The sequence below is a fragment of the Rhipicephalus microplus genome, unplaced genomic scaffold (assembly GCF_043290135.1).
Source record: "Rhipicephalus microplus isolate Deutch F79 unplaced genomic scaffold, USDA_Rmic scaffold_17, whole genome shotgun sequence".
Classification (NCBI taxonomy): Eukaryota; Metazoa; Arthropoda; class Arachnida; order Ixodida; family Ixodidae; genus Rhipicephalus; species Rhipicephalus microplus.
In genome coordinates, this window is record NW_027464590.1 from 1,950,377 (window position 1) to 1,964,958 (window position 14,582).

Consider the following 14,582-nt stretch of genomic DNA (forward strand, 5'->3'; position numbering starts at 1 on the left):
CATGTCAGGACCGGCGAGTCATATTTATGAAACGTGTTGGGGCACGTTCGTATGGACGCACGTACGTATGGCGACACACGTGATACAAACAGCTTCTTCGCATCTAAGAATGTTTTAGTCATTAGTAGAACAATGGCCGTATGCTAGGAGCAATACGTCACGGGAGCACATTAGTTCTGTCGACATGCGCCCCTCTATATTACCAATGGCCATTACTCGATTAACTCATTCGAAAGAGATCCTCTACCGTAAATACATACCGGGTAAACAGAGTTGAAAGGAACACCCTCAGCAAACAAAGGTCCGTTCCAGCTGCATGCATACGATTGTCCTGCATGCATACTTATGTCCTGTATCGGCACGCGTTTGAGCTGCGGAGCTTTAGTTTTGAGTCACGTTGCGTTGTATCTCATGCAGTACAGTTTACAATGGTGCACACAACAGCGAGTATGCGTTTAGCATTCGAAATAAGTTCGCTTCGGTTGTGCAGATGTGCAGCCTGCAAAAAGGAGGCTTGGGTATTCTTCTCCGCCTGTTCGCGTGTTTTGTATTGGCTGACTGGATACGAAGTGTTGGTACGTGTATTCTCCCAGACAAAGTAAGAGACTCCGTTTGCAATTGTAGTCACGATTGCGTGTGTCTGCTCCACACACGCATTTCCTTTTACTGCTGAGTCTACTAACTACCCTGAGCGCGACCAACCGGTAGTAACATTTGAAAAAAAAAAGAATTAACTGAGTTGGATCGGAGTATTTATTCACACTTTATTTTGACTCCAAACTGCGCATGGGGACAGTCAATTGCTAACGTGTGCTGATGAACAGGGCTACAATGTGTTGGGCTGAAATAAAGAAATAGGCCATCGAAATGGTTTAGAATGTTTACCACGTCCCCTCCTGGTGGAAACAGGTGGCCGTATTTCCAGCTGTTGCTTCGTTTTTGTTTTTCTTCAAATGTTGAGAACTGCTCTTGTGTGCTGTCGTAGTCGCTTTCTCGAACGCTGGCAAGACCACCTAGTGTCCAGAGCCCGTTTTTCTCCTTGCTCGCTCAGATCCAGGCACCTATACGCTCCCGAAGGCATACTCTCGCACGCAGATGGTATTTTGTTTTTGGCTGCCATGGCGTGTATAAAGCAGCCCCTCTGGGATTTCATTAGGCGAAAAAGTGCCTGTTCACCCCACTCCCACTAGCAAGAAGTCGTCTGGGCACCGCTGCGCCGTCTTTTGGATGGAAAAACCGTCAGCGCCAGAAGAAGTTATTACTCAGCACTGCGCGTGAGGATCACAGCACGACGCGGGAATCGTGCTCGTGTGGTGTTACCACATTGCTCAGAGTTTCATCTACAACGAAAAACGCCAAGTTCCGCCACCCATCTATAGCGGCAACCAAGAGGAATAACTACGAGCCCAGTAAAAGTGCAAGCGTGAATACACAAAATTACTGCTTGCATTCAACCATGACGCCCTCTAATTCTCTTTGCAGCTGGAATTTGTGTGCGGTATGCCTGTAGTATGCAGCACCAAGTCATCGCCGTACTCGTTCGCAGGCCTCATGGAAATAAGAGATGATGCAACATCTTTAGCCTATGTGAGCCAGCCCATTGTGCCGATTTATTACAAATGTAATAACGCACTACTATTATGCACAGAAACGTCAACAGCGGTAAGCAAGGTTTCTGACTTGGCCTAACTGTGACGTGTCTTGACTGTCGCTACGCGAAGCAGTTTTTTTTTTTCAAATCGCGTAACCGTAGCTTTCTTGCATCTTGCTTGGGCTGGTGCTTCTGCACCCTGCGTGTGTTACAAGTGACCGGTACGAACAGCAAATAAGTAAACACAGTGCATGAGCCTAGGTTGGAGCAGGATTGTAGGGCAACGCGGCAACGCCAGGTAAAAGCCGATGTTTTGCTAGCGACAGTCAAGGCGCGTCGCAGTTCGACTGAGTGAAAAGCCATGATTTTCACTGTTAGCGTTTCTTCTATCGTGGTAATATATAAGCGCTTGATGAAGTTGCTTCCACACTTTGCGATGCATGTGCTGCAGACATTACGGACTGTAGAGTAAGGTGTTCCCTACATTGCAAAGGAAAGCAGCACACAGCGCTTGAAATGCTGTACACAGAAATGGGCAGCGAGAACTACAATACTGTGTTTTGTAAAGAATGAAAACTCTTTCTCCGTTAGGTTGATAGCGCCTGTGCTTATGCAAGAATCATCCATTTTTTGCGAAAACAACTCGTGAGGTGATGGAGGTGGAGGAAATGGTGAAAGCGGTTGATTCTTGCATCAGCACAGCTTCCATAAACTTAGCATAAAAAGTTTTCATTTTTAGACAAAACACATCAGTGTGGCTCTGCACATGTTAGTACATGTGCAGCATTTCAAGTACTTTCATTATTCTGGTTCTGTTGGAAGCACATCGTCCCTTAGCCTTTTTTAGCCAGTGTCTTTGTTGCGTGCCCAACGTTCTCGAGAAACCTCACTTCTCGGATGCTTCTTTTTTTATTCGCGAGGGCGATTTATTTTCGGGCGATCCAGTACTGGTTGTGGGTAGGCGAAAGTTGATTCTCAGCCATTTCTGAGTATATATGTATACACGTTTCTCCGTATATGATGAATCGGTGGTGAGCATTGGTGTTAACTCAATATTGAGGCTCATGCCCGAATATTAGAATGATAGTTCCGTGTTACTTTATACAAAGAGTGATTTTATAAAGAGCTTCAATGCTGAAAAAGTCTAACCCAATTACTGCATTGCGTACTGAAGGCGAACGGGCTAGACATAAATACTCGGAAAAGTATTCTTGCATGCAATTATCGAAACAGAGATACCAAGATACATTTGCCCTTGAAATAACACGTAGTTTAGTTTTGGGATATTAAAACCCACAAAACAATTGAAGTAACACGTAGAAGGTTATTTCAAAGGTGCTTCCGTAAAAAGACAAAATGTTCTTCATAATGCAGTTACATATATACATATACTGAAATATTTTCTGTGTATTTTGGAGATGCTCATACTCAGCAGATACTTTTTAAAGTGCAGCCTAATTTTGCAAAGAAAGTCGTAGCACAATGAAGCTTCCAATTTGCCTAATTCTAATTCATTTGTTACATGACTCTTATAGCATGATTAAGATATTAACAAACGGGGGATGTTACAAAGGTTAAAACGATAGTTTTAGGTGTCGCCCACTGAGAAATGAATGCATGCAAAGTGTTCTAAAGCCTATGTTGCAAGGCAGTATCTGCGTGAGGGCAAAGAAGTAATGTCTTGCCACCCGTAAAGACTTAAGCGTGCAGTGCTGGTCCTGAGAGACTGGAACTTTGGTCGGAAGAGGCCGACAAAAGGGTCTCTGCGATTCTGCCATCAGTGACGTCACACGCTTTACCCATGATACATTCTGGGTTCAATAGAAAATCGTAACCGACCTTGTTACGTCACCCATAAACGGTGCCCTTTTTCTTGTTTTAACACAAATAGGAAGGTTCAGTCCACCTTTAGAACACACCTCAGCTCATTTCCGACATAAGATAATAACAAGATATCCGTGTCCTGTATGGTATCGGCAAATAGAGGCGAAAGTGCTGTAGGCCTGTGAGCTCATATTTGGGTGCACGTTAAAGAACCCCTGGTGGTCGGATTTCCGGATCCCTCCACTACGGCCTCTCTCGTATATTAAGGTGGTTTTGGGACGTTAACCTCCGCATACCAATCAATCATGGTTTTTCGATACAAGAGATACACCGTAGAAATATTCTACTAGCGAAATAAAATGCATTTCTCATATGTATCTCTGTATAAAAATACAGATACTGAAAATATCACTGCAATACTACCGTGATACTCTTGTATCGTGATACTGCCTAGGCCTACAAGACGTTATCTTTTTACCACAAAATTCAAGCATCCGACACTCACATTTGATAGCAAACTGGAACTGCAAAAAAAATAAAACAGTAGCGTTGACAACGGGCTGAAAAATTTGTACGCGTTTATGGTGCACGCCCCTGGGCTGCCATTGATGGAATGATGTTGACGTCCCCATGTGGAATGCTTTAATTTGTAGCTGGTGTGCTTAGTCGACAGCAAGCCAGGTCATCATAGATCGATTGCAATAACCTATAAAGAACAGTGACGCTATGTAGCGCACTCGTTATTTTAATTAGTAGTAAATATGAAGATTCTGATGAACATTGTGTTGAAAGCTCTCCACGATGCCCTGAGGAGGCTATGAGAGGGGGTTCAGTGCATCTTTGTTATCAAGTCTAAAACTCTCCGTCACTGTGCAGTAGAATCTATTATGGGGTAGTGTCTTTGTTAGGAGAACTAGCTGGCGTGTGATTAAGTTAGATCGCCTTCGTCCATATCAATAGCCGTCGTCAGGGCATGCTTCCCAACGTGTACCGATCTTCCACACGGGAATGGTCACAATCACGAAACAACTATATATATATATATATATATTGTTACGGAAGAGAGATGCCGAATCGACGAGGCTATCTATGAAATATATTTCAAACCAGCAGCACCAGCGCCGTGACCGGTAGACCATACACCGAGCGGACACCACTCTTCGTCTTCCTCGTCAGGCACACATGTGCGTCGCCCCATATAATCTGAATTCGCATGCATGTAGCATAATGCCTGGCGGCAGAAGCGCCGTCTAGGTGCATCTAAATGTCAACGTCGCTAAGAGAGTGGTAGGGCTTCAAGCGCGCAGCATGTACAATAATGGTAGCCTGTGGGGCACATGAAGGCGATGGGGTGACGGACCAATTTCATATGTCACAGGAATAACCACGCGCAGGACTCGGTATATACCTGTGTAGCAAATAAGCAGTTTTTCTGACAAGCCAACTTGAGGGGTCGGAGTCCAGAGCAGGATCAACAAACCGGGAGGAAAGTGTACGTCGTGGTGTCGTTGGTCATGCGAACGCCGTTGCTTCTCTTGAGAGGTCGGAATGCGAGTACGGGTTATTTCGCGTGCGTGAGCGGACCGAGTGATAGCGTCCATGGCATATTCTTTGGTCAGTTCCGCAGGGGACGAAATGAGGGCGTCTAGAGGCAATGTTGGTTCTCGGCCAAACAGCACAAAAAATGTAGAACAACCGGCAGTGTCATGACGTGAAGAATTAGAGGCAAATGTGACGTATGGCAGCGCTAGATTCCAGTCGGTGTGGTTGGTAGAAACACACTTATAGAGCAGGTCTGTAAGAGTTCGATTTAGACGATTCGTGAGTCCATTGGTTTGCGGATGGTATGAGGTAGTCAGCTTATGTCTCGTTTGACAGGACTGCAAGATGTCGGCTATCACCTTCGACAGAAAGGTGCGGCCACGGTCTGTCAGCAGCTGCCATGGGGCTCCGTGTTGCAAAATCACGTCCTTGAGGAGGAAGTCGGCGACGTCTGTGGTGCAGCTTGTCGAAAGAGCTCGTGTGATGGCATAGTGCGTGGCGTAGTCGGTGGCCACAGCTATCCACTTGTTACCCAAGAAAGACAAGGAAAAAGGGCCAAGTAGGCCCAAGCCAACATGGAAGAACAGTTCTGACGGAATGTCAAGTGGTTGAAGGCATCCGGCGGGAAGTGCCGATGGCGTTTAAAGGCGCTGACATTTCTCACAAGCCGCAACGTATCTTCTGACTGAGCGTGCGAGCCCTGGCAAGAAGAAGCGTCGGCGTATTTGGTCGTAAGTGCGTGAGACACCAAGGTGACCGGCCGTCGGAAGGTTATGAAGTTACTGTAGAACTTCCGAGCGAAGGTGCTTCGGGATTACAAGCAGCAGGACCAGTCCATCCGGCTCGCGATTCCGGTGGTATAATACACCATCATGGAACACGAATGAGCGATGGGACTGATTGGAAAATGGTGATTCGAGGCGCTCAATAATAACACGCAAGGACGCATCACGGCGCTGCTGGTTACCGATGTATGTCGTTTGCGAAAGGGAAAAGACGCAAGGGCCGGTGTCGGTGTCAAGTATAGTGTTCGACTCATCAACAAATTAGCGGGATAGACAGTCTGTGTGTTGATGTAGGCATCCGGACTTGCGCGTCACCGTGTAGGTATACTCTTGCAGTCGCAGAGCCCAGCACCCGAGCCGGCCAGTAGGATCCTTCAGTGACATAAGCCCACATAGCGCATGATGGTCAGTTATTACAGAGAAATTTGTGCCATATAAATATGGGGAAACCTTTGAGACTGCCCAGGTAAGAGCGAGACACTCATGCTCTGTAGTGGAAAAGTTGCCTTGATGCTTTGACGAGGAAGACGAAGAGGGGTCTCCGCTCGGTGTCTGGTCTACCGGTCACGCCGTTGCTGCTGCTGGTTTGAATATATTTCAAACCAAGAGCAGTAGCGCCGTGACCGGTAGACCAGACACCGAGCGGTGACCATTCTTCGTCTTCCTCGTCAGGCACACACGCGCGTCGCCCCTAGAATATGAATCTGCATGCATGTAGCAATACTATCTATATTCAAATGTACTCACTCTCCTTCTCAACTTCGTGCATTGTGCCTTTACCAGAAGAACAATGTCAACACCATTCGTGCTGTACAGAGAGTTGGTGTCTTCGACAGAACACGCTCTACTTTCTTTTGAGGTGTGGAGCCTATACGCTTTCATAAGAAATGAACGCTATCAATACGCATTTTTAACAATTTCACAAAGATGGCATACTTTTATGGGAGAACACCTTCTGGTTTGCAGGTGGCCTAGGTTCGCTTCTCACCTGTAGTGATCATTTTAATATCATTTTATTTGCATCTTTCTAGAGTCACCGACAACATAACAATTTTTTCTCACAACCAACGAAATCTACACCGAGGCTGATTGCTGAATTTCTGCGAAACAAGCTTTTTATTACTGTCGTCTTATTACAATACGAAATATTGCACTGTAGCCGATGTCTCTAGATGTTACGAAATGTTTTGAAGACAGCACAGACCTATGCAGATAACAATTGATTGATACGTGCGTTCAATGTCCCAAAATCATTATATGATAATGAGAGACGCCAAAGTGGAGGGCTCCGGAAATTTCGACCACCTTGGGTTCTTTAACGTTTACCAAGTTCTAACCACGCGGGCAAACAGCATCTTCACCTCCATCAAAAATGCAGCCGCCACTGCCGGGATTCCATCCCGTGACCTGTGAGTCAGCAGCCGAGTAACTTAGACTAGGCCACCGCGGCGGGGCTATCTGAATCTTAAGCTGGACATATCAATCCAAAAATTTGCACTGCGCAATGAAACTCTAAGTTACAGAGTAACAAACAGAAAGAAGAAACATGGGCCGGAAAGAATGCTGAATTCAACTAAAAACAGCTGTAACTAAAAAAATGCTGATTGCGAATCACCCACTAGCCCAAGCCGCCTTATGAAACATGCACCCACAGTAGGCCTAAAACGTCCCCGAACGATCTCCAATTTATTTTCTGTTCAAAGAGATGTATTTGCTCCAATTCTGAAAGCATTTTTACTTCATCACCCTTCTCGGATATGCGGTGCTCTCATTAGCGTTTCCACCCATCGGATGGTATATCTTCTGTAATGGGTTCCATGTAATAAATGCGAACCATTACTTTGAGTACTGCAGGCATCTTAAGTATCTATCTATCTATCTATCTATCTATCTCTCTCTCTCTCTCTCTCTCTCTCTCTATATATATATATATATATATATATATATATATATATATATATATATATATATATATATATATATATATCTAGCCGCCTACCACTCGGTGCTCTCATGATCACCCTTTAGCTTGGGTTACACCACAAATAGTACGGAAGGGAAAGATGGCTTGAAGAATACGAGTCACTGGTCATGAATAGAATAATATGACAATCTCGTGGCGCACGTCATCCAAGACTTCAATAAAACTCCCAAGCATTTCCCCGAGGGTGAACATGGTTAAGTGCTCATACACGGGGGGATGCTATGAGGGGTATTTATTAATTCGCACTATTATATTTATTAATCACACTATGGTGGATTCGCTCGCAGGATTTCAAGCTGGACGGTTGTGCCCTCGCGATCTCCGACTTCAGCGTAGCTCCCGCCGACTGGTTCGCCCTCCGCGGTCTCCTGACGCCGTGTAGCTCTCGCATTGTGGCACCCCGCCCTTGGACTGCTTCGACCGGATCCCCACTTTCCTATCTCCTTCTTTTTCCTCTCGTTGGCTGTCTTCTTCTGCTTCTACTTTCCTTCTATTCTTTTTATCTCTCCTTCCCCCCACCCCTATAAGGCACTGCGCCGTGTCGCCTGAAGGCAGACAGAAATTAGGTGCCTTTTTCCTCTTCATTCTAATCACTACCACCACCACCACTATGGTGCCTTTATGGTTTTATGGTTCCTGGGAATCGCAATTTTATCACACAGGGGAGTTTACGTTAACTCACTGGCGAATGCCAACAAATTGAGCTTTACTCCCCCTCACGACCCGCTCTCGACGGGAGACTGAGCGTGAAGGCGGGCGCGCGAGAGAGAGGGGTGTGCGCGCAGCTGCAGCGAGCGAGGAGAGCGGAGGAGCGAGCGAAGGGAGAGGGGGTATAAGGCGCGTTACTGACACCGATATCAGCGTCGCGTCCGTGGCTTATTCGGTAGAGCGTCGCGCTGCGGCCCGCCAAGTCCTATTTCTTTTAAAGATAGAGAGAAGACTGCGGACGCCGCCGATGGCGGTGGATGGTTTGAGGTCGCTTATAAAGTGTATTCACACTTAAAAAAACGCTGGCACATGCCCGGGAGGGGGTGTGTGCCACCAGTTATTGGTATTTTCTTGTCCACCTGAGAAGGAAGAAGGGAAAGAAAATAGGGAGAAAAGAACGGCAGGGAGGTTAACCTGGAAATGTTGAAAATACACATGGGCCCTGTTAACGCGTGAGCGTGAAGGAAAAGCTCACATCGGCAGGGTTGAGCCGATCGATGCAAAGAATAAATGTGAGCGTCCCAGCAGGAATTGCACACCGGAATTCTGCGTAGCAATCACGTATTCTACCCAACAACCACTGAGGGTCTCAGAACTGTTTTTAAAATAGACCCTAATGATCATGAACGCGTATTGTGCTTGCAGTGTTGGTGATTAAATTTTGTAAACATTACCTATGTACTCATATGATACAGCTATCACGTCGGGGTGAAGAAACTCTAGCTAGGTGTCATGTGAACCCTGGCCGTCCAGAGTGCCCGTGAACGGGCCGCTAAGCTCGGCTTGAAGGTCCCTACGTGAGATTACCCGTGTGGTGCGGGGTCTCCCTTGCGTCTTCTCAGCACCAAAGTAAAGTTTTAATCAATCAATCAGGTACCATGTGCTCAAGTTGATTCGCAGAGATATCTGTGTTTCGTATAGGCTCTCACATAATAATCATAACTTTTCTAGTGCACATTACAATATTATGAACTAGTTTACATCGAAGTATTCTGAAGATCCGTGTCGACAAAAATTACAGTCGCGCCCGGCCCGGGTCCTGTGGAGCCATTGGTAGGGCTAAGAAAAAGTGGTGAACGATTTAGAGTACTTGGTACTCCACTATAAGAGAGCATACGGTCGTCGTGTGGGCCACCGCAGAACACTACCACATTGGTAGTGTGTTAAGAAAAAAAATTGGGGGATGCCAGGTACTGTGGGAATCTATTAAATGCGACGCACGATGAGGAAGGTTTATAAGTTACTTTAAAATGAGCACAACATTACGAGGCGGAGGCAAATTAGGCCATACATTTCTTCCTTGTCATGACTATCATGTTTGAACGTGTCATTTACATTCGCCATCTATTCACGTCACCTGATCCTAAAACTGGTATATGTGGAGCTAGCGAAACGGCCACAAGCGCATCGTGAATGAATACGCTCCGTCAGAACGTTGACGCGCCTGCACGCTGGGCACAGCAACGCTGCACTAGCAACGCTAGCACTCTATAATCTGACGCCAGGCATGACCGGCGCGACCAGCGTTCGTCGGTGCGGCCAGGCGGCAACCGGCGCGAAATGTGACATAGTGCATTTCGCGCCCATAACGTTAACCAGAGAGCACTGCGTCTGCCTCTCTTCGTGACGGAGAAACGCCCGCTGCGCTCACACGCGCATGCGTTTAAGCAACGCAGCGCGACGCACGCCTGCGAGTATATGGCAGGCAGATGGGTGCCTGGCGTGGCGTCACCGTCGTGACGCGACGAAACGAACGCCGGCGCACACGCTCGCGTGGTGCCGTCGAAGTGTATTGGTGCCTTGAGTGAGGCATGTAGTCATGTTATTGCATGACACGCATCTCATAGTTATCATGCTTGCACCAGTCACATACCTTCGTAATCCATTCACGTTTCGTAATACCCAATTTGGTATAAGTGAAGCTAGCAAAACGACGGCGAGCGTATCATGAGTGTGGCATGTGGTCATGTTATAACATGACACGCATGGTGCCACGTAACACAATATTGGTGCCACGTAAAACAAAATTTGGCATATGTGAAAGCGGATTGGCTGCGAGTACATCCTCAGTGTTGCGTGTAGTCCTGTTGTTACATAATACGCACTTCGTGCTTATCATGTTTGGATGTGCCATTTACCTATGCCACCCGTTCGTGTCGCGTAATATCGAGCTTGATAGATGTAAAGCTAGCGTGGTATGTAGTCATGTTGTTATATGACACGCATCTTATGTTTATCATGTTGGAACCAGTATGAAATCTTCGTCATTCATGCACATCCCGTAAAACCAAATCGGTATAAGTCAATCGAGCGAAACGGCCGCCAGCGCATCGTGAGTGAAGCATGTAGTAATGTTGTTATATTACACGCATCTCACGTTTATCTTGTTTGAACCACTCACATATCTTTGGCATCTATTCACGTACTTGAATACCAAATTTGGTACATGTGACGCTAGCAAAATGGCTGCGAGCCCATTATGAACATGGCATGTAGTCATATTGGTACATGACGCGCATGTCATGACTTTCATGTAAGGGTCTTTTGCTTGTGTTCACCATGCAATCATGTCATACAATACCAGGTTGCAACATGCAATGTGAACAAAACAACCGCAAAAGCTGCAGGACCACGAATTGTAAATTATGACATTCATGACATACATGTGACATTTTTTATGATATTGTTACGGAAAAAAAGAGACGCCGTAATGACGAGGCTGGGGATTAGATATATTCAAAACCAGCGGTAATGGCGTGCCCGGTTCACCAGCGAGTGAGCGGAGACAACTCTTCGTCTTCCTCGTCAGGAACACACGCGTATCGCCCCCTAGAATATCAATACATATGCATGTAGCATAACCCCCGGCGGCGCAAGCGCCGTCTCGGCGCATTTAAATGTCAACGTCACTAGGAGATTTGTAGGGCTTCAAGCGCGCAACATGTACAATATCCGTAGCCTGTTGAGTACATGAAGGAAACGGGGTGGCAGGTCCAATTTCATATGTTACAGGCGTAACCACACGCAGGACTCGGTATGGGCCTGTGTAGCGAGAAAGCAGTTTTTCTGACAAGCCAACTTGACGGGTCGGAAACCGGAGCAGTACCAAAGAACCGGGCGGAAAGTGTACTTCACGGTGTCGTTGGTCATACAAGCGCCATTGCTTCTCTTGAGAGGTCAGAAGGCGAGTACACACTAAACCAAATCTGACCCTTAAGGGTGTAAATGAGCTTGTCGCCAGACGAACACCCTTTGCTCCCTATTGGGTGTTCAAAAAAGGGTGCTGAGAAAGGGTGCAGAGCTCTGCACCCTTAAGAAAAAGGTGCAGAGCAAAAATTTTGAAGGGTGTAATGAGTGCACCCTTTAAAAAAAGGTGCTGTGATGTCATAACACCCTTTCAAATGGGTGCTGGAAGGGTGCTCCACATCGACGTACCAGTGGGCCAAATCTAGGATTGATGCTGGAGATGGCTAAAAATGCAGAATGCTGTATACTCTGTAGACCATGCTGAGTGACAGCCCACATACGGTTTGTTAGTACTTGAACACATGTACTAAGTCGTCCATTCCACCCTGAGCACGTGCACCATGCACGCGGCCGGCCCTCCACAGAGTTCCTTCCACAGGCGCTTATGAAACTAGCACTGAAACACAGTGACAGCTCTAGGTGGGGTTTTACATCATCGTCTTTTAAAATACACAGTGTTTCTGCAGTGAAGCTACTAGTAAGTTGGCTTCAGTGTTTTGCTTTCTCTATGTGTAGGCAAATAGAGAATCCGGCACTGTTATCGAGAAGTGCTGCAATTGCGCCTTACCCTGTCCAGGTGCTGTTCCTCGGGTTTTCGTTTTTGGCTGCTCTGGATAGAACAAGCTGCACTTCTGAAGAACAGTGTCGAATTTTAGATAAGTTTGTACTGTTGCAAGAGCAAAGTGAGCTTCACCACAAAGGAAGTGTGATTTGGCGAAGACGCCGTTCTCCAGCAGTCAACAAAGTGGAGGCCAACTTACAGCTGTCTGTACGTTTGTGTACTAGTTACCAAAGTGCCCCCAAGAAACGCTCGGCAGAGTGCCGGATGCATGGTGCAATGTTCAAGGTGGAAGTAGACAATATGTAAATATATACCTTAAAGCATGGTATTTTGAATAAATATGTGTTTTTCAATAATCATGAAATTGATCCCAGAGTGCATATATGGCCTGTGCTACTTATTTTTGGTCCAGAATGAATGTAATCTATTCAAGTCCCCTTGCTGCACACATGCATGCACAATTTATGGATGCTTGGTCACCATACAGACATGCATGCCTGGAAATTAAAAATTCACAAGTTTCGAATACTGGTGATTATTTCAAATGCCATATACTCACTTTGAAAGACACACAGATAATATGCACTAAATACAGAACCTTACCACGTTGCGCTCTTTTAAAACATGTGTAGCAGACGTGAGCTTTTATGCATGTTAGAATGCAAGATATTAGGCCCCAACAAAAATTTACGACAAATAAATTAACATGATGCAAATAGTCACTATTTTATTGTACATAGCATACAACCGAAAAAGATTGACAATAGTAAACATGAGCTATGACCTTCTGCATCCATTGTAATGGTGAGATCTTTGTGAGTGAGGATCAATCTTCTGTTTTTCAAATCTTTTTTTCTTACGAGTTGACAGCTTTTTTGTGACGAGACTTCTTTTTAACTTTTAACATTCTGACTTCCCTCCTTGCATAGTAGGTAACAAATAAATTATTTAGAACAACAAAATATAAGTTAGAGGCACCAGCAGTCCAAAGGCGCTTATTGAGGGTGTTGCCAGTGCCCACAAAATTGAAAAACAAAATAGATAGGAAAGTAGGTGTGTGGTAAAACATGTGGGCTTATATAACATGCTTTGATCATCATGCTAAAAGCCTTGACTACAAACTTGCTCAAGGCTTATTTACAGCTCTCCCTTTATATATGTGTGTGTGTTTCTAAACTTGTGCGTTACAAAATCACAAATATTGGCAAAGTAATGCAAGTGGTGTTGGATTCATATATTGTGATCATTCAAACACTTGCACAATCCATCTTCAGCTGCCCAGGCGACTTTCGTTCCTTTTACAAAAGTGTGGTCAGGGCGCTCCTTCTCTACAGCACATCCGCACCCGGAAGCCTAAAATAAAGACCGAAGTAATCACTAAGAGTTTCACAAGACAGACTGTCCAAGATACAATATGCTTTGTCATGCTGGAGTGTTCTTAGTTCTATGTGAGTAGAAGTCAGCATCAAAATTCGCTTTGTTTTCAACGGAAAACATGCTTGTTGGAGGTCCCCCAGGCAAAAAACTGTGTAAACAACTTGACAGTACCTGGGGGCCTACAGAGGGTAGCATATACAACAAATTTCACATACAAAAACAAACAGCATAGTAGAAATGAAATATATACACAAGAAACATCTGAGCAATGATTCAGCATGATGCACACGTGAAACATGAGTTAGGTTTGAGTAAAAAAGCTATTCATCAAGTAATTGCACACATCCGATTTGAACAAACCGAATAAGGCACTGAAGTTAATCAGGGTTTTTAAAGAATTGTAAAGTGCCAATAAGCAATATTCTAGTCTAGCTCTACAATAGTGGGCGTCTCTCATAATCATATGGTGGTTTTGGGACGTTAAACCCCACATATCAATCAAGCTCTAAAATAGTGTGTCATGTTTGTAGTACTAGTATTTGCCTGTTAGGTATGCTGTAGTCATGAACATATTCAGTTTTCCTAATACCTAAAGCTTAGTATGTTGCAGTCCAGCTGTTCATGTTCAATAAATAATTGTTTATGGTAGCATTTAGGTTACAAAATTGATGCTAAAAATTTGGCAGACCCCACATACTTTGGGAATCGATGTTATGCGAAACACGCATAACGTATTTTAATTTTTTTATTTAGCGATTTTATGAAGTGGAGCTCAATATAAGTACACATTCTCGCACACACATACGTTAAACAGCCGCATATGTTTCATTTGTTATGGGAGATGTCACACCTTTGACAACATTAGCAGTTATTTGCTGTTTCGTAACGATGCCAACAGAAACATGGATATTAGCCACACTAGAAGTGGTAGGCTGGTATGAAGCACTGGTGTTTGCGCTGGCA